The 18,049-nt window shown below is 39.2% G+C and overlaps 1 protein-coding gene across 2 annotated transcripts in view; it reads left to right on the top strand.

Moving 5' to 3' along the window:
* Positions 1-1,412: 1,412 nt before the first annotated feature.
* kank3 (KN motif and ankyrin repeat domains 3) overlaps positions 1,413-18,049 on the top strand; it is a 35,733-nt gene continuing 19,096 nt past the window's right edge. Inside the window, exon 1 of one of the 2 annotated variants that reach the window (XM_042515375.2) lies at positions 1,413-1,528. The gene's annotated coding sequence lies outside the window, so the exon portion shown is untranslated. The remainder of the gene's footprint in view (positions 1,529-18,049) is intronic. The other variant, XM_042515368.2, reaches the window with a different exon arrangement.

The raw sequence follows: 18,049 nt of genomic DNA, 5'->3' as shown, positions 1-18,049 counted from the left end.
GGAGATAGTGCAGTTTATAAGGCCTTATTGCAGGAGGACAAGCTGTTTGTTTTCATAGTAACAAGTTGCCTGTATTTTTTTTTCTCTAACTGTAAATAATGGGATGTATCACCTTTAAAAGTATGTATTTATGAGTGCTGGTTGTCTTTATTGTAAACAAACTGGTAAAATCACAATGCTGTTTGATAGACTCTATGCTGAAAAGCAGAAGAGACTCATGAAAGACGATATATGGGATAAATTCTGTTATTATTCTGTCATTATTTCTGGAAACAAGATGTAATGTTTTATTTGGCGCCAGCTGACCAAATGGACCAATAAGCCCCGCCTCTCTGACATCATCACCCAGATCTCGTTTCTCATTGGAGGATTCAGCTGTCTGCCATTGATTCTTCGAAGCTGTATTTAGCGGCAAACTCAAGAAAGCTGCGTCAAATTTACGTCAAAATCAACAGGTGGACAGGAAATGACCAGATCAGACCTGATTCTGCCTTCAAAATTAAAGCACCGAATGGATAAATTGAAAGATAAATGTAGTCTGGCTAAAACAAGAAACAAAAATACTTAACTACAGTGTCACAAATTGTCTTGTTGTTCTTCTTGGCCTAAAACAGCCCATATTTCATTATTGTAGATGTATTTAAAGGACTTAGCCCTTTATCATATACTGTGCTGTTTTTCAGTGCTTGCTATATTTTGTGATATGCATGTATTTTTTAATTGTTCATACAGAAAACTGCTTAACACTCCATTATAAAAATAATATAATGTCTTCTTATTTTGATGGTAATGCAACATAAGTGGGCTACAGCACAAGCAAGTTTTACATTTATGCAAAAGATTATTTTCATATTGTAGTGAAACGAATACAATTTTAAACAACTGCAAGTAAGGGACAGCAGCAGCAGCAACAACAAGTGTCCCATACTATATGAAAGTAGCCAATATGCTGTATGTAAATGATATAGAGTACTGTGTCATTAATAATTATTGAATAATGAAAAGCATTTATGTAGTTCCTGGTATGGAGGAGATGTGAGCCTACTTAGGCTAAATAAGAAAAACAAAAAATGTAGGTTGTGACAGGTGTCAACATTTGGGAAAGAAAAACAAAATCATACACCAAGAAGTAAACGTTTGATTCTCTACCACGTTTAGATAGGATGTAATCATCATCTGACTGAAACAACTTAGATCTTACTCAACATGGACAACAAAAATCAAAATACCATTAATGGTACCCAAACATGCAGAGATCTAACAAAAATCGTGGAAAACTTGAACTTTAATCATTATAGATCCATTGTACAGGTATGTGTACTGATAGAAAGTAAACAAAAACAAGGCTAATTTCAACATTGGCCTTTAATTTTGAAATGTAAAACAGGAAACGCTCTAATGCCTGTTGCCTAACTTGACACCAGCCAGAGTGGTAGGAGTTTTTTTCAAATTCTCCTCCCAAACTTTTCCTACCTTCTTCGAAAGTCATGACAAGTCTCATTGAGGCTGGACGGAGAGAAGCCAGGAGGTAAGAAACAGCCCGAGGGATCGATTAACATGATACAGAAATATATCGATTAGCCTGACTGATCGACTCTGTAAACAAACGACAAAACGTCTTACGCTGCGTGTGTTTTATTTATTAGCTGTCTCAAAGTGCTGCGGTGAAGTATTGATCGCAGGCTAATGTAATAGTCTCTGCAGCGCCGTGAGAACGAGTTGAAAAGTTTTATTTAGTTGTTGTCTCAGTAAATGTGTGTTTTTAATGACCTTTAGTGTGTTTGCGGTCCTGCCGTGCTTTGTTTTACACGTCCATGCATGTCGCCCCAATCCTTTGGAATTTAAATAGAGAATGAAAGTTTTATCGTCACAGTCATAAATGTTTATTCAGGCTTATACCGCCCCAGAAGTGACTGTCAGACTTTGTCTCTACTGTCATTTTCAGTACAGGATCATTTTCAATTTGTAATGAAGTCTAAAACATAGTTCTAATATTAAATGTCCTTTTTTACTCTGTAAGTCTCTCAAATATATTAAGTACCTTGTTAAAGTTTGCACTACATTTAAAAAAACCCCCAATAATAATCCAACCTAAGGTCCTTTTTGAAATTGTCTTAAAGCTGCTGTTCAGGGGTGTCATAGTCTAAAAATACAAATATAATGTGATAATTTTATAATGTCATAATTTTGCTGTTTTTAAATCAGTGCACCTCTTTAAAAAGCATTTAAACCCCTTTGTTTTCTTTGGCTTTCTCTTGATTATATACACTATTTTATTTTTGTGGCTTGTACACGTCATTCAGCTTGTTCTTTGTCTCTTTTGCCTTCCTCTCTCCCCTTTTCTTTCTCCTGTAAAGCACTTCTGTTTTGGAAAGTGCTTTACAGATAAAGTTTGTTTGCTTGCTTGTAGATGTAGAGCAGATACAGAGGAAATATCTCAGATACTGTTGTTGTGAGGCTGTTTCACAGGATGGAAATCCCCCCTCCACCCCTGCTATTGTCAGAGGTGTTGAGCCCCCCTCCCCACCCTCAGCTGAGTTCTTGTCAGTCATTACTGCGTGCATCATCTTCGTCTCCTCAGAGTTTTTGCTCTGTGGTGTTGGATGTTCAGATGTTGAGTGCTACTCAGCGTGAAATCAAAACAAACTGTAAACAGTCCCGAAGTATCAAAAAGCTGAAGAAAGAGGAAAAACATCTGAGTACAACATGGTCACTCCCCTTCCCTGGGGTTGTGGAACAGGATTCTGGGAAATGCAAGAAATCAAAACTTTAATTAAAGACTCCTAGAATACATTTGACATGACAGATTGACGAGCTTTGACAGTGTTAGATGATGTTCGGGCGGCTTGTTGGTTGAGTTGCTGGAACTGAGGCTGATGTTTGAAAATATCAGGCTAATAAACAGTAATAATGTCGTCTGCTGTAACACAAGATGCATGAAAACAAAGGAAGTAGTGTGCCCTTCATGATCTGCTCCTTTTTATTCTCTATCTGTGATCTTTCCATAACCATAAGGCTGTAATAATATATTTTATTTATGATAACGTTTGAAATGACAATTAAGGCGACGTGAGAATTATCACCTGGATCTGCAGCTCTGCTCGGCCTCACAGAGATTTATGCTGCATCTCAGTTCATTGTTTAGCTGTCTGGCTGCAACTTAAGTGTCTTGCTTCACTCCTCTCATGGCGTTATTTTTGGCTAAAGCAGGCAGCTGAAAAAGCTCCAAAAACCCCACTGTAAACAACCTGTTCAGCAGCCGCTGCACATAGTGGAGATTTAGTGGCTAAAAAGCAGCTATTTCTCTCAGGAGTTGGTAGGGACCAAAAACAGAGCTTAAAGAGAGTGAATGTTTCTCTGTCACTGCTGGATGTTCAACATGCCAACTTAAAAAAAAAAAAAAAAAGATGATATGCTAACATGTTCAAAACATGTTCCTGCAGCCCCCAAAATGGCCAAAACAAATCAGATATTGCAGCATTAACCATAGTTCATGCTCACCATCTCTCTCTGAACTTTAACTATACTGCTGTAGCCGTGCACAGATACTGTAGAAAAATTTATTTAAAGAAATATTGGTGTTGGCTCTTGACAAATAATGTAATTGAAACAGTTTTCTGCATTGTCCGATATCATTGTTTTTTTCTGGTGATCGTTTTTTTTTGATAGAGTCAAAGTGTTTGTTATAAGAAAGCTTCAGTTTTGAAAAAGCGTGATGATGATGATGATGATGATGATAATGATAATGAGTAATGAAGTTCATCTTTCTTTTTTATTTGAGATGATTTGATAGCAACCTCAGATAAAGGAGGGAATCTATTGTCCGCTTTGGGAATAATCGTGAACAATGTGGAACGAACTGACTGGATAAAAGGCGAAAGAGAAACAGTGAACGTTTGTTTATTTGAGTCAGGAATGTCAGGATGTGGTGGCCTTTTTCGTTCTTGTGAAATGCAACAGAAATGAAAGCTAGATCCGCCGTTTTAAATGGCTGCTACTGTCCTCTTAATATGTCACTTTAGATGAAGTATCTTGATGTCGTTCTTGAAATATAGATTTGGCAAAGCAATTTCCCAGATTGATTGCCACAGATAATCTGATCTCCTGTACAAGGATGAGCTGAGTAAACAGAAACTTGTTCTTTAATTTAGTGTTAATCTCTTGACAACTTTGTGACGCTCTCTCGGGGGAGACTGTTTCTGCAACAGGACTCTGGGGTTTGACTTACTGCCGCCGCCTCAAAAATAGATTCACTGTAAGTTTAGTTGGAGGTGTCAGGAGGTCACTGTTACACTCTGATACCCTCAATATTTCATACCTTGGTCTTGTTATTTTTCTTTCATACATGTGTTCATGATGCACACTTTCTTGCGGTATTCACACTTTAGAAAAGACAGGAAAGTTTATCAAAAAAAGACTGAGTAAAATTTGGGTGTGTGCTCGCACTTGTGAGTCTGATAAGATGCATACTGTTGTATTTTTAGCTCTATTACGAGTGGTTTTAATTTTAGCGCTTCCAGACTGTGAGGTGCTCTGCACTGCAGTGATATGATGAGGACATACTGGCATTAAGATGACAGCACACCACAGTCAAAAACAAGACTGTCATTTTTCCAACAGGTAATCTGGTGGGTTTGCAATCCAAAAGAAACTCTGTATAAACATTTAATCCCCCATGTGCATAAGCAATTATTGCGGTCTTATTTTGTTTTTGTTTACATTTTTTGTTTTGGGTTTTGTCTGGACCATTATCTCCTTTACCGTGAACACCACCTCTTGGTACCAAGCTGTCGTTGCATTTTCAGCCTTTGAGAATCCTCCAAATTCGATTTTAAAATCACGGTACGTGCTGACAACCTTTTCCCGTTTCCTCTTTGCTCTTTGCAAACAAACCAGATTGTTAAACATGACTTCACTGACGTCACTGGATTCCTTTTGAATGTCAAAGTTTCAAGCAGTTTCTTGCTGCATCCATGTGAAGTGCAAATGTGTTGAATTTCTGAGTGCAGAAATGCCAAAACTCTGCACGGAGGATTGTAGCACTCTGGATTTCAAGTGTTTGGAGATGCAACAACTACTTTATCCTTTTGTCACAGCAGTAAAATAAACAGCAGAAATATAGTGCTCTTGTTACAAATGAATGCCCCTGGAATTTGCACTTGTATGTATTTCATTGCAGCATCTTGCCAGATGTCACCTGCAGTGGTGGAAAGTGCAGATTGCAACCAGCTGAAACTTCTCCCGGTTAGAATTCCTTCAGCGATCGTTGTTCAGGAAGTTTTTACCGAAGCTAAATTACCAGCAGAGGTCTCTCCCTCTCCAGAACATACACATCTGATTTAAACCGGTTTAAACACAGATTAAAACAGTTTCATGTTACAATCAGTAATTCTGTCAGACAGGCTGACGTTCAGGGGGCTTTTGCTGAGGAGGTCTCCTCCTCTCCAAAACAAATGGACCAGGTGGTTTAGATCGGCAAAAACACTGAATAAACCAGTCTCATGTTAAAGAAAATGCTGTATTTCTGATGCTGCTTGTCACGCAGGGGCTGCTAACTACGGGGCCAACACAAAAACACTCATGGCCCTACAGAGCCAGTGTTTGTTTTGTCTGTTCTGGGCTAGAAACATGGCGGTGCATCATGGCTATTTGCGATATAAATATGTAGATATAAACAGCTCATTCTAAGGCAACGAAAACACAACAACTAAAGGAAACTTATATTCGGTTTCTGACAGGATATGCCCCTGCATCTCACACACTGGACCTTTTAAAGCATAATAAATCTCTACATCGTGAAAGCAACCGTGGTTTGTTTAAGTTTTTAAACTTCAAACTTTTTTTTCCTTCTAAGGCAGCAATTAGTTTTAAGTGTCAAGTCTGCGTGGAACCTGATAGCAGCAGGTCTTCATCATAATTAGCAGGCATCCAGGCTTTGAAAATGGAAATTACCACTTTCAGCTTCATGCCAGATCCTCTGATTGGCATTTCTTTCCAAATTATCCTTGAAAGAAGGAGAAGCTCTTCAGAAGCTCAGTGCGTTTGAAAGAAACAGCCACCTGTTTCCTACATTTTTATTTTTCCAAGGTAGAAAAAACTTGTCTTTATTTGAAATGTATTGTTTTATTCTGTAGCAGTACAGAGTTACTTTATAACAATGACTCCAGAGTTGTCTTCAAGCTGGACATGAAGTACATTTACAATACAAGACAACTGCACACAGCAGAATGAAGTGAATAGGAATTTGACAAATGTTTAATGGTGGAAAAAAGGCAGTTGTGTTTACTGGTTTACACTTTTTCACTCAGGAGTCTCTCACAGATTTGTTTGCCATATAAATCTCGGGACATGACTTATGAAACTCATGAAAAACAATTAAGTTTTTTTTTTTAAAGAGATTTCTGCAAACTGAGTTTGGATTTAATTGTAATCTCGGGACGTGTTTCAAATCATTTCAGGATGACCGATTCATGGTTTTGTGGAAATCTAACTTAATTTAATAATGTTGAATTTAGTTGTCTGGTTATTTTTTTTCACAAAGTCCGTCCTCCTGGCTCTGTGTATCTCTTCGTTTGGCACTTATATCATTCAGTCCTTTCGGGACAGATTCCTAAGTAAAACAAGGCAGTCACCCAGGATCTCAGCAAAACTCAGTTATTTAGGAAAAGACATTTCAAACATGATCATGAGGAAATGGTGCTTGATAGTGTGAGATAATCTGTGATCATGCTAAAAAATGAATGAGAATTTCAGAATAATAGTCACAATGATAAGTGTGAGAACAAGATGCGAGTCTCCAGATGATTAAATACTTAAGCTGTGATCTGCAGATAACAGACCACCCTTGTTCTGTAGTTTCATTTACTGATTGAAAATTAGCCAAAGGCCGTCTCTCTGAATAGATCTACAGTCAGCCCTCGCCTGAGGCTCTGGACTTCTTATCTCAAGCTCTGAGGTGGCGCAACATCATGAACAGTTTCTGGTTAAGAATGAAAAGTTTATGAAACGACAGTGCTGGAGACATTCTTTAGTTGGTATCAAAACCGACAGAAAACATGACTTGGTGATTATGTGTTTGTCACATAGTTGGAAATAAGCACCAGCCACCAGCCAAATGCTGATAAATGATGCAAGGGGCTGCTAGATCTGCATCACTCACCAGCCAAAAAAACCCACAATGCTAATTTATTGAGTTGCTGTTAGATTTTGGATTTCATCAGCCACAGTGGCAGGTTGACAAAAAAGTTCATTTAAAACGGTGGGATTTCTTGCCTTAATTCCCATTGTGCTGAGTTTGAAAAACATTTTTCATAAAATATGCTTGTGTGCATTGCACCGGTTTCAGCCATGCTGCAAAATCCTGCTTGCATCCAGGCTTGACAAACAAACGTGTGTTGTTGGTTCCACTATCCTGATCTGCAGGACGTAAATGTGAGAGATATTCAGTAAATTTGTATTCATATCAAGTAAAATAGATTTGACCAATTTTTTAGAGATTTTAAAATGCACCATCAGGAAAAAACACATTCACAAAGTCCTAAAATTGAATTTTTAGGACTAGTCTTTGTTTTTAAGGCTTTTTAAGAATCCACAGGACAGCAATAAATAGAGAAAGTAAAATAAATAATATGTGGTATATGAAAAACTAAGATGAAAATAAAAAAAATAGAGAACTATATGGAGACAAAAATACAGGTTTCTAGGATTGTCAGTGAGCGTCTGCCACTGTGCTCCAGTCAGACGCTCCTCCCTCTGCTATCTCCAGTGCCTGAGAAACACTGAATGAAAAACACAGGGCTAAAAATACTCACGTTAACTCAAGCACTTGGGAAAGAGGCACTAATCAAACTGTGTGCACAAACATCAGGGTGGAGAGACACCAAACTAACCGGTCACTGCTGCATTTTGGTTCATCTGGTGAATTTGTTTTCTCTGCCAGACGCTGATTAAGATTAACAGGTTGTGCTTTTTGACCCTAAAAGACTTTTTGGCTCGTAAAATAGTGAGAGTGGCAGTGGTTTGACTCTTGTGGCCTGAGCACTAAAAAGGTCAGATTCTTGCTCTGCCAGAACTGACCACTTCACTCTGTGGAAGAACCAAACCACGACTGCTTTTGGAAACACTTCCTGTGTGTCACTGCGACGCCACAAACCTTTCCAATCCAATTTTCATTTTTGGATCAAACAATGAAAGTTTTGTGTGCTACTGAAGAGAGAGAAGTCTGAGCTTGTGGTTGTTCTCAAACTTTTTCTGACGCCGTCTCGAGATTTTGAATCTGATGTCTCTGAGGGTAAAGTGAGAGCGAGGCCTCGAACTTCAGTTTCAAACTAGATTCGCAGCACAGAGATAACCTCTGTTCACTGGCTCATAATGGAACAAATGTTGCGTTTAGCATTGTTGAAAAGCACCTCTGCCCTATGAAGTCATATATAAAACACTGACATGTTCCCAGTGCAAAATGAAAACAATCTGGTATATCCTAATTTCAGAAATCTGGAGAAGGCAAAAAAAAAACAAAGCAGAATTTGAAAATACATCCTCGTCCTGCAGCTTGCCTCTCTCCCCTCTCTGTCCTAAGCCCCTAACAACCAGTTACATATGCACACGCTTCATACAACAGCCCAGTGTTTCCCACACTTTAATTTATTTAATCTATTTCATTGTATTCACTCAGCCCCTCCTTGCCCCACTCTCCCTGTTTATAAGACCACAAATAACACAAGAATTAGCAAGCTAACATTAGCCATCCCACTGCTGCCTGCTGCTGTGCGATGCTGCAGCAGCTCGGGGAAATACCCCTTCACTTGGCGGCAGTAGCAGCTGGAATTTGGCCAGTGCAAACCCCCCTGCAAACCTGTGTGACAGCAGCAACAGAAAGTTCATTGATCTGGCAGTGAGTCAGGGCTGTCCGAGCTCCCAGTGCTGGAGATTGTGCCGGCTGGATTTGGATAACTGGGGCTGCAGACTGGGGGTCTGTTTCCATATCTGCTGCCCACTTCCCTGGTGAGGTGGTCTGTAATGGAGGGGAGTGAGGTGGAGGACAGACTGTGAAGATGAAGCTGCTGCTGTGAGCCTTTAGTGGAAGGCTAAACTACTACAACCAAACTTTTCTCTCCATCTTTGAAAAACACTTTCAGGATATTGACACGTTTTAGTTTGTTCATTGTCAAACAAGTCCGGCTTCCTTTTTTGGGTTGCTTTGGATTGTAGGCAGTTGTTGCCAATGCTGAAATAGCAACTTTCTCTGCAGGATTTTCTGCCGTTGCATCAGGCTGTCTCCATCTGAAAGGATGGGCATGCACATCTACATTTGTAGCGCAGCCAATAGGAACGCCCTCCCTCTCAGATGACCTCTGATTTGCCAAATTCTCCCATCACAGGCTAGATTTCTAAAGCTTGCAAACAGAGCGGACTAGAGGTGCAGAAGTCTAGTTTTATGTCAAACCACTGGAATTACAATATACTCAAACTGTATTATGGAATTTTTACCCAAATTCTTTTATACTTTTTATAATATTTTATTTTTTTTGAATACCAGTCATTGTAAAGTATCCTGTAAAAAGCTTTTTAGCAGAATGATTTAAAAAGTAATATAAATTAAAAATACTGACTGTACTCTCTAATAAGGTGCTCTTTATAAAAGTTTTACTTGATGAACTGCGAGCCATAAACAAAAGTAATAAGTAATATTGAATTTCATTAAAGAGGAAGACCGTTTACACAACTTGACACCTTAGGAGTTGGTTTATTGGTTTATTAACCTTCTTCCTTTTTTTTTTTTTAACAGTTTCTTCTTGGAAATTGGCACCAAAATACTAAAAAACAGATCAACAAAATTTCACAAACAAGTATGTTTCCAAAAGTATAGAGTAAATGTAATAAACAACCAACAAGGCAACAGAAGTGAACCAGAAAAAGCCAGATTTTCTGACCGGAGTCTCCTTTGCAGAGACGAGATAACTCGATTGCGTGGCATAGACACATTTAATTAAGTTTAGTTATGCCCTGCAGACATCAGATTGCCTCTTAGGAGTAATGAGCGGCTGAATCTGACAAGCTAACAGAATCAGAGCGTGGTGGAAAACTGAATTAGAGCCCAAAAACATGTATTTTCCATAGGAGCAGCTCCATGGTGATGAAGGTGTGTTGCAGGAGCTTTTGTGAAACATTTCAAAGACCCTCGTTCATCCAGTGCCTTGTCATTACCCGACACTCTCCATCAAAGAGATGCTGAACTGGTATAATTTCCAGCAGTGGAGGAAATAGCATGATAATGAACACATTTTTCAGTTGTTTCTGGGCAGAAAGCTGCTGACATCTGGTCCTGTTCTGAAGTTATGAGAATCAAACATCTGGAGGCTCCAGTTGCTACTGTTGTGAAAGAGACAAATGGGTCAGAGTCTTAAACACAAATCTGTGGACCTGATATCTAGGTCAACCCAGAGAACCATTTAAAGATGCTTAAAGCTGGTTTATTTGATTTATTTGCTTGGCTAGAACAAAGAGCTGGAATGATTACAGAGGAAAGGAAATGAGGAAATTGAGAGAAAAAGGCTTTTTGTAACATATTAAAAAGCAGTTTCTACAAAGGATCAGTTTGTCATGTAGGGAGGCCTGGAGAGTTTGTCTCACCACAGAGGGCAAACAAGGCATGTTTGGTCCAAAATGCAACGTGACATCAGAGCTGGAAACTGGCTAATTGGGGAAAACTCAATTTGTGAGCACTGCTTTGTTTCAGGAAGGGGCGGCCAGCTGTCAGCTATGGGAACGCCTCAGTCTCAGCTGACTAAATGGCATCTCTCTAACATCATTATGTTTCCAGAAAGACACGCAATGTCGCCATTTCAGCAATTCACTCATATCCAGTCAGGTCTTTTCATTCTGTGGTTGTCCATACTTGAGTCTTAACAACTGAAAAACACGTTGTGTTACCTACAGATGCAGTAAGTTGTTCCCGGCAAAGAGAAAATCTATGCCAAAATACTTTCTTTTTTACATTTACAATCAATCAGATCTGATGAACATTTACATCCATACATGCACACACATGTACAGTATCTAAAACAGGATAAAACAATAAAAGATATACATAAAAATAACTTTAAAAAAAAAGAATAATAAGAGTTTAAAAAAGGAACAGCATTAAAAATAAAAAATGTTAAATAAATAAAATGATGGAAACACCTCATTGATAAATATGTAAATTTGATCTAATAATTTTAAAAAGTTCTCCTTAAAAAGATCTGCAAATGCTTTGGTTATGTTGATTCCTAGATAAGGGTTGAAATTTTAAAGGGCAAGTTTTCAACAAATTGTTGGTCACCTAGAACCTTCATTGGAAACTTTTGCTGATTTTGAGTTTATATCCCGGATATTCACCCAAATTTGCCGTAAAATACAAGTATTCGTGACAACTGACTGAGATGGGCCTGAAAAAAATAACAATAAATCATCCGCATACAGCGAGACTTTATGCTCCCTGTTGCCTCTGAAAATTCCACCGTAGTCAAGTGAAGTTGGTAAGATTCGGTCTCCTGCTTCTGTTTTCTAAATCCTGACATTTGTCCTGTAGTTTATTAAATTCTCTGGTGATAGCTTGTTGTGTTTGTTCTGGTGCCGTTGCTCTGTCCATCGTTTCGCTGTGTGTGTTTCCCATCTCCAGTAATTGCTGGCGGCTTCTGCCTGCGCCGAGTGGAGCTTTGCTAACTCGCCGGCTGACTCGTAGTGCATAACCCGTATGTCAGCTTTTGTGTCTTCACGAAGGGAGGATATGTGTGTCTGTATTCCTTTAAAAGATCTCAGCCTTTATCTGAGTCAGTATCGTTTCTCTGGATGTCTGTAGCTCTGAGCCAAATTCAATCACACAGTAAAAGTAGTCAGCACTAATCAGATATTAATCAAGATTATGTTACTGCACATCTTATTTACTCCTAAAATGTTTCCATAAACATATGTAAACGCCCTGTTTAGCTGAAATAGGGAGAGTTTGTGAACAGGAAGCAGGAAGCTCCATTCTACTTCCTGCACAGTGAAAACAAAGACGGTCAAAACGGTGATCAAACAGTACAACTAAGCAGTGCTGATCAAATATAAACGTAGTTTCTGTCACTGAGTTGCATATTTATCGCCTCAAATGTTTTCTGAAACATGTTTCAGCTTACTGTTTAACTGTGATAAGAGATACGGCCGGTCGCCACCGGCGTCTGGTGAGGTGTGATGCATTATGGTAGTTGTAGGATTTCTACCTCTTAAGCAAAAGTGTCCTTTTTCTCTTATTTCTCTCGGCATGTAGCTCCAATTTCAAAAGTACTTGCACCTTTCTACTGCAGAAACGGCCTAGCTTTATGTGAGAAATCTATTAATATCGTGAAATACTTCATTGGTAAAGTGGGTGTGAATCCTGATGATCAAAGCCTGGTCCTAGACCTCTGAATCACTGCCCACATCTCTGATCTGTTGGGTGATTCAAATAGATCTGCTGTCACAGAAATAACAACTCTTAAATCTGCACATTGGCAAAACAAAATAAATCCCCTCCTTACAGGAAATGGGCTAACATGCACATGTCAGGTTGAATGAATTACAGTAAAATAAAACAGTTTCAGGCTCAGGCTGAGAAAATTGCTAATTAAAATCAACTGTGGGTCTTTTGTCATGAAAATCTTCACATTAGTTGAATATAACAGTTAGAAGATCTGACTGAGGAGAAGGTGCAGTGTTAAATCAATGGATGTCAGCATCTATTCACAGTCGCCTCCCTTTATCCTTCATGAGAAGCTTCATGTCAACACAGCAGCTGCTTCTCAGCGTCTTCTCATCCACTGTGGGAGCCTTTGGCTTTCTGCTGAAGTTCACCGTCTCTTCATCTTTTCGACTTCCCTGGCAACTTTATTGAATTCACTTAGTGACATTTTGAACCTGGACACAGAGGGGGAAAGGCATGGAGGGTAGCCGAGGGGGTCTGGTGGTTGTGGAGAAAACAAGGAGGCCTCACAAAACTTCTCGAAAACAGCTTCGCCACCGAACTGGCATAAAGCCTCATTGTGGAGGTTGAATGTGCCTGATTGTGTTTGCAGGAGAATCTGGAAGGAAGAGGGAGGGGACGCAGGACGCATGTGATGTTTGAAGTCAACCTGATTGTGATAAAAAAAAAACTTTTTTATCTGGATACAGCAGGACACACAAGATGTTGGAGATGTGACGCAAGTGTGTGATTTATGTAATGTTGATTTGTGTAGCACATTTCATACGACAGCTGGTGAATGTTGAAGAGATGCGGAGACAGGAAGTGGCAGGACGCTGTGTGTATGTGTATGTATAGAATTAGGGTGACAGGGTGTTATTGTGTGACACTTAAACACTCAAGTCCTCAGCCAAAAGTGATAACACGCTGTTATCTAACCTTCATGTGATCCATCATGTGGTGTCGGACTTGGTGCTGTTGTTGGCTGCAGGATGCCGCAGTGTGTGTGTGTGTCTGTGTGTGTGTGTCTGTGTGTGTGTGTGTGTGTGTGTGTGTGTGCTTGTGTCACACTGGCTCTGTTTGTTCAGCTCTCAGTTTTTGCTTGTCTTCTCTCCGGTGTTTTCCTGCTGCCTTCAGGAAGCAGCTTTCAGGACAGCCTGATGGGTTTCCTGGCAGGACCCCCCTCCCTCCCCCCACCAGTTCCTACTGGGAGACAATAGGAGGTCTCCCACAGGGGCATGGAGGGGTTATGTGTGTGTGTGTGTGTGTGTGTGTGTGTGTGTGGTGATGAGGGGGATTTATTAGGGGAGTAGTGGGCTTCCCTTCAGGAAACTGCAGATTTATCCCAGCAGCAGAGAGGCCCGCGCGTGCGTGTGTGCGTGTGTGTGCGTGTGTGTGCTTGTGTGTGCTTGTGTGTGCGTGTGTGTGCATGCGTGTGCATGCGTGTGTGTGCGTGTGTGTGCGTGTGTGTGCGTGCGTGCGTTTGCTTGTATGTCCATGTCTGTCATGCCTAAATGTCCTCATAAGGATAAAGACATGTCACAAATCTCTGACAGAAGATTAAGTTCAGGATTAGCAAGTTTTTTCAAGCGTACATTTTTGTTGAGATGCTGTTTTCCTTTTGAGAAAGTAACAAATAAGTTGAGGCTCAAAGTTAATTTTTGACTTTGGAGACAGCAGCTACAGAACAATCTGACCTCATGTCCATATAGCAGCTGTCCTGGAGCTTTTAATCATATCACTTGAATTTTGCTGGCAGCTGAGGACTCGCAGATGTTCACACTTGACTCTGACCACCTCTTTTTGTCCGTGTTGACTTGAAAGTTGAGGTTCAGAGTTTGATCTCGACCAAATGGAAAATCTCAACTCAACGGTGCATTCAGCTGTTCTGCTGATAAAAGTCATGCGACATGACCAGAATTTCCAGCACAGCGACTAAATGGATCTAAATATGAGATAAAGTCTTACAGTTAAACTATAGAAATGACATATTTCTATAATCAGTAAATAGTATATTAGGCCATATTGAAAAAGAATTAATTAGTCATTGATGTCATGTTAACTGACTTTCTGACATAAATCTGCAAGTTTTTCCCATAAATTATGACTTAATTGTTCTTATTTGCTTTAAAAAGTATGACTTTGTTTTCTTTAAATTACCACTTTGTTCTTGTAATGTTATGACTCCATTCTCAAAATCTATTTTTTTTAATCAATGTTGCATTAATGCTTGTTCATAATTTACGACTGAAACTGATGATAATTTTTGTTGTAGATTTATCCATTGAATATTTCTTTCAGTTGTGTGTTTGGTTTAGTTAGTTAATAGAAATTGTCAGAAGAATGTTTGTTTTGACTGAGTAATGGTTTAATACCCCAAAACATTCAACTGTCTTTAATTAAAGAAACAGTCAAATTTAGCAGCATGGAACCAGAAAATATTTGCTTAAACAATTATATTTATTATCCATCCAAAATTTTTGCCAATGAAGTTTCCTTCAAACAATTAATTGATTAATTATTTCAGTTGTAAAACTACATTTGGAAAATTAAATCTGGTTAGTTTAAATTCAGATTTGGGTTTATGTTAAACTGAAAATGAAATCTGTGAGTGTCCTCACAAGTATAGTAATCCCGGTGTGTCTTTAGTGGTGGCCTGTATCTGTGGTTGGTGTGTGTGTGTGTCTGTGTGTGTCCATGTGTGTGTTTTTCTGTGTGTTCAGATTTCTGAATGGGTTTTTTCTCATGTAAAGCAGTGGGATAGTAAAAGTTGCTGTCAGTGAAATGTGATGTCGGCTTTCGCTCCCTCCTCGTCTGTCAGATTGACTTCTTTTCTCGGGAAAAAAGGGGAAAAAAGGGTGGTGGCGGTGGAGATGAGGTCACTGTTTGAGAACACGGCCTCCGAGCCTTAAACGAGCACAACATTTCCTCTTCTTTAATGCAGGACAACACGATGTTCTCTCCTCCGTGAGTCCGCTCGTGGTGCTCCTCCGCTCGTCACATGTTCCCACTGAACTAGAGGGGAAAAACAGTATCAGTAACAAAGTGTTCTGTGTTGGACATTTTTAGGAAACATTTCGCTCACCAAAGTACTAACTCGAGTTATTTTTCTAGAAATAAATGTGTGTGTTACTATTAATACCTCTCCTTGCTTTTTTCCCAACAGTCCAGGACTGCTTTAAGTTTGATCCACTAATCACTGAAGATGATTCCCTTAATTTCAGATGATTACATCTTGGGTTTTGTTTTCATATTCATTTCTATCAGGGATAATAAAACTGCACTAAAGAAAATTGGCAAGTTCTGTGAACGTGATGATACCCAAATAAAAAACCCCAAAACAAGAAGTCATACAATCAAACACCTTGTGTCACAGAGCCCTGGCTCTAGTTTCCTTTCAGCTGCTGATAGTGCCGGCAGATAGTGAAGATTATTGTGTGGCTGCACTGTGAATAAATGTGACTGTAGTGTTGACTGTAAACTGCTACAGTTTAAAGCAGATTGCGGTGGTAAAACTTAAGATGTTTAATGTAATTTGTCATGAAAAAACAGTCAGCAGGCTGTTTTTCAGAACATTTAAGTTCATCTGCTCACAATGGAAACCCATTTAGGCTTTTACTAAATTTAGGTGGTATGACTGCAATGTGTTCATTGACATTTGTAGCTATGAACACCATCTTTGTCTGACTGCATCATGTGATGCTGCGTGTGTGTTTGCACTGTGAATTTGTTGGTATGTGCACTCAGCGTACTTTTGTTGATGGGCATTTATGTTATTTTGTTTTTGGCCCATGCAAATGTCATTATGAGTATTGGCACTGTGTGTGTGTGTGTGTGTGTGTGTGTGTGTGTGTGTGTGTGTGTGTGTGTGTGTGTGTGTGTGCGTGTGTGTGTGTGTGTGTGTGTGTGTGTGTGTGAGTGAGAGACTCGACAGCGTGGCTCTCAGCTGGTCAGGACTCGGGGGGGTGTAGTGAGAAGGAATGCAGCTTCTTCCTGAAGTCTGTAATTTTCTGTCTGTCATCAAATCAGGGAGAAAAACAGCAACACTCAAGGAGTGTGGGTGTGTGAGTGTGCCTGTGTGTGTGTGTGTAAGAAAAGAAGAGGGTGAGAGGAGAAATGCGTTATGCGATTAGAGAAGGGTAGAGATGAAGAGTGGAGGGGGAAGCTGAGAAAGAATGCTGAAATGAGGGAAATTGATGGCTGAAAGAGGAGATTGACAATGAAGAATGTAAGAATTTAGAGGATAGATGGTGGGACGAGGAGAGACTTGATTGTCGGAGGTTAACTTTGTTTGTTCAACAATCTAATTAACTTACCAACACATTGTGCATTTCAGTTTCATGAATAATTCCCTGCAGGAATGGATACTCCTCAGCCTATACTCGCAGCAGCCATCTTTCTGGTCACTTTTCTTTTTTCATCTTTGCTGCAGTGGATACTGATTAAAAAATTAAAGTGGATAATTCTGTCTTCAGATAGTTAAAGAAAATTTTTTGATGTTATTTAATGAAAACATCAGTAAAGATGCTTGTCAGTTTAGTGTTGTTAATCAGTTAATACTTGAAAATGAAGTAGTTGGCTTATTAATTGGTCTTTTAACCGATCCAGTTACGTTTTTGCTTTGCTATGTGTTTCTACTTTGTTGTTGCGTCAGATTATCACCTCTATATTGACACGCACACATCCTGTTGTATTGATTTCAGTGTTTGAATCTAGAAGCACCTCTTAAGCAGTACTTTGCTTTAACTGCAGAAATAATAGAAGAAAAACATGAGTGGAAATGAAAGCAGAACCCGTGGCGATGGCTGTGCGCCAAGATACCGCTTGTTACGTTCCTGTAGTGGAAAAGGCCTGGACCTTAAACAGGCCTGCTTGTCAGAGGAGAAGGATCTCTATATTCAAGGTGTCTTTGTGTAGCTTGTTGATCTTACAAGACGTTTGGCAGAGCAGTTAATAATAACATTACTGTAATCACAGCAAGGCCAAGTGCAATATCCAAATCACAGGACATGCATTTTTTTGACAAGTATGTAAAATTTGTCACAACATAGCCTGATAAATGCCCTGACCTACAAATCATATTCATATAAGGGAACGTGCTTTCTTGGTACAGAACCCAGAAGAAAAATCACATCATAATTTCTATATTTTCTTTTTCAGTAAAAATGCAAACATTTCCATTCCTGCAAAAATCACAACTTGTATTGCATTTGCAATATTTCTCAAATTAATTGTAATTGTAATAATTGTAACACGTTTGCACATTGAGCAGTGATGCTTGTCTTATTTGTTAGAGCTCTGACAATCTCTGAGTAAATCCCTCATCATCACATGTACTTGGCTTTGTTTGCAGTGTTAAATTTGGGGTCACTATCAGAGTATAAGTGATGTCAAATCTGCATACAGTCATACATTTTTATGTGTAGAAAACATGGTGCTTTGTGCGCCAGTAATGATAATGTTACAGTAAAACTTTGCCAGGAGAGCATGTGCTCTTTGTTTTATCTTTAAAGACAAACACTTTTTGTCACTGATAACCATGTCACCGCTCTACTGGAATAATTTCATTTCAATATCTTATCATCC

Source organism: Plectropomus leopardus, chromosome 5 (assembly GCF_026936395.1).
Source record: "Plectropomus leopardus strain MGB_pleo_1.0 chromosome 5, ASM2693639v1, whole genome shotgun sequence".
Lineage (NCBI taxonomy): Eukaryota > Metazoa > Chordata > Actinopteri > Perciformes > Serranidae > Plectropomus > Plectropomus leopardus.
This window is presented reverse-complemented; position numbering and strand designations above follow the sequence as displayed.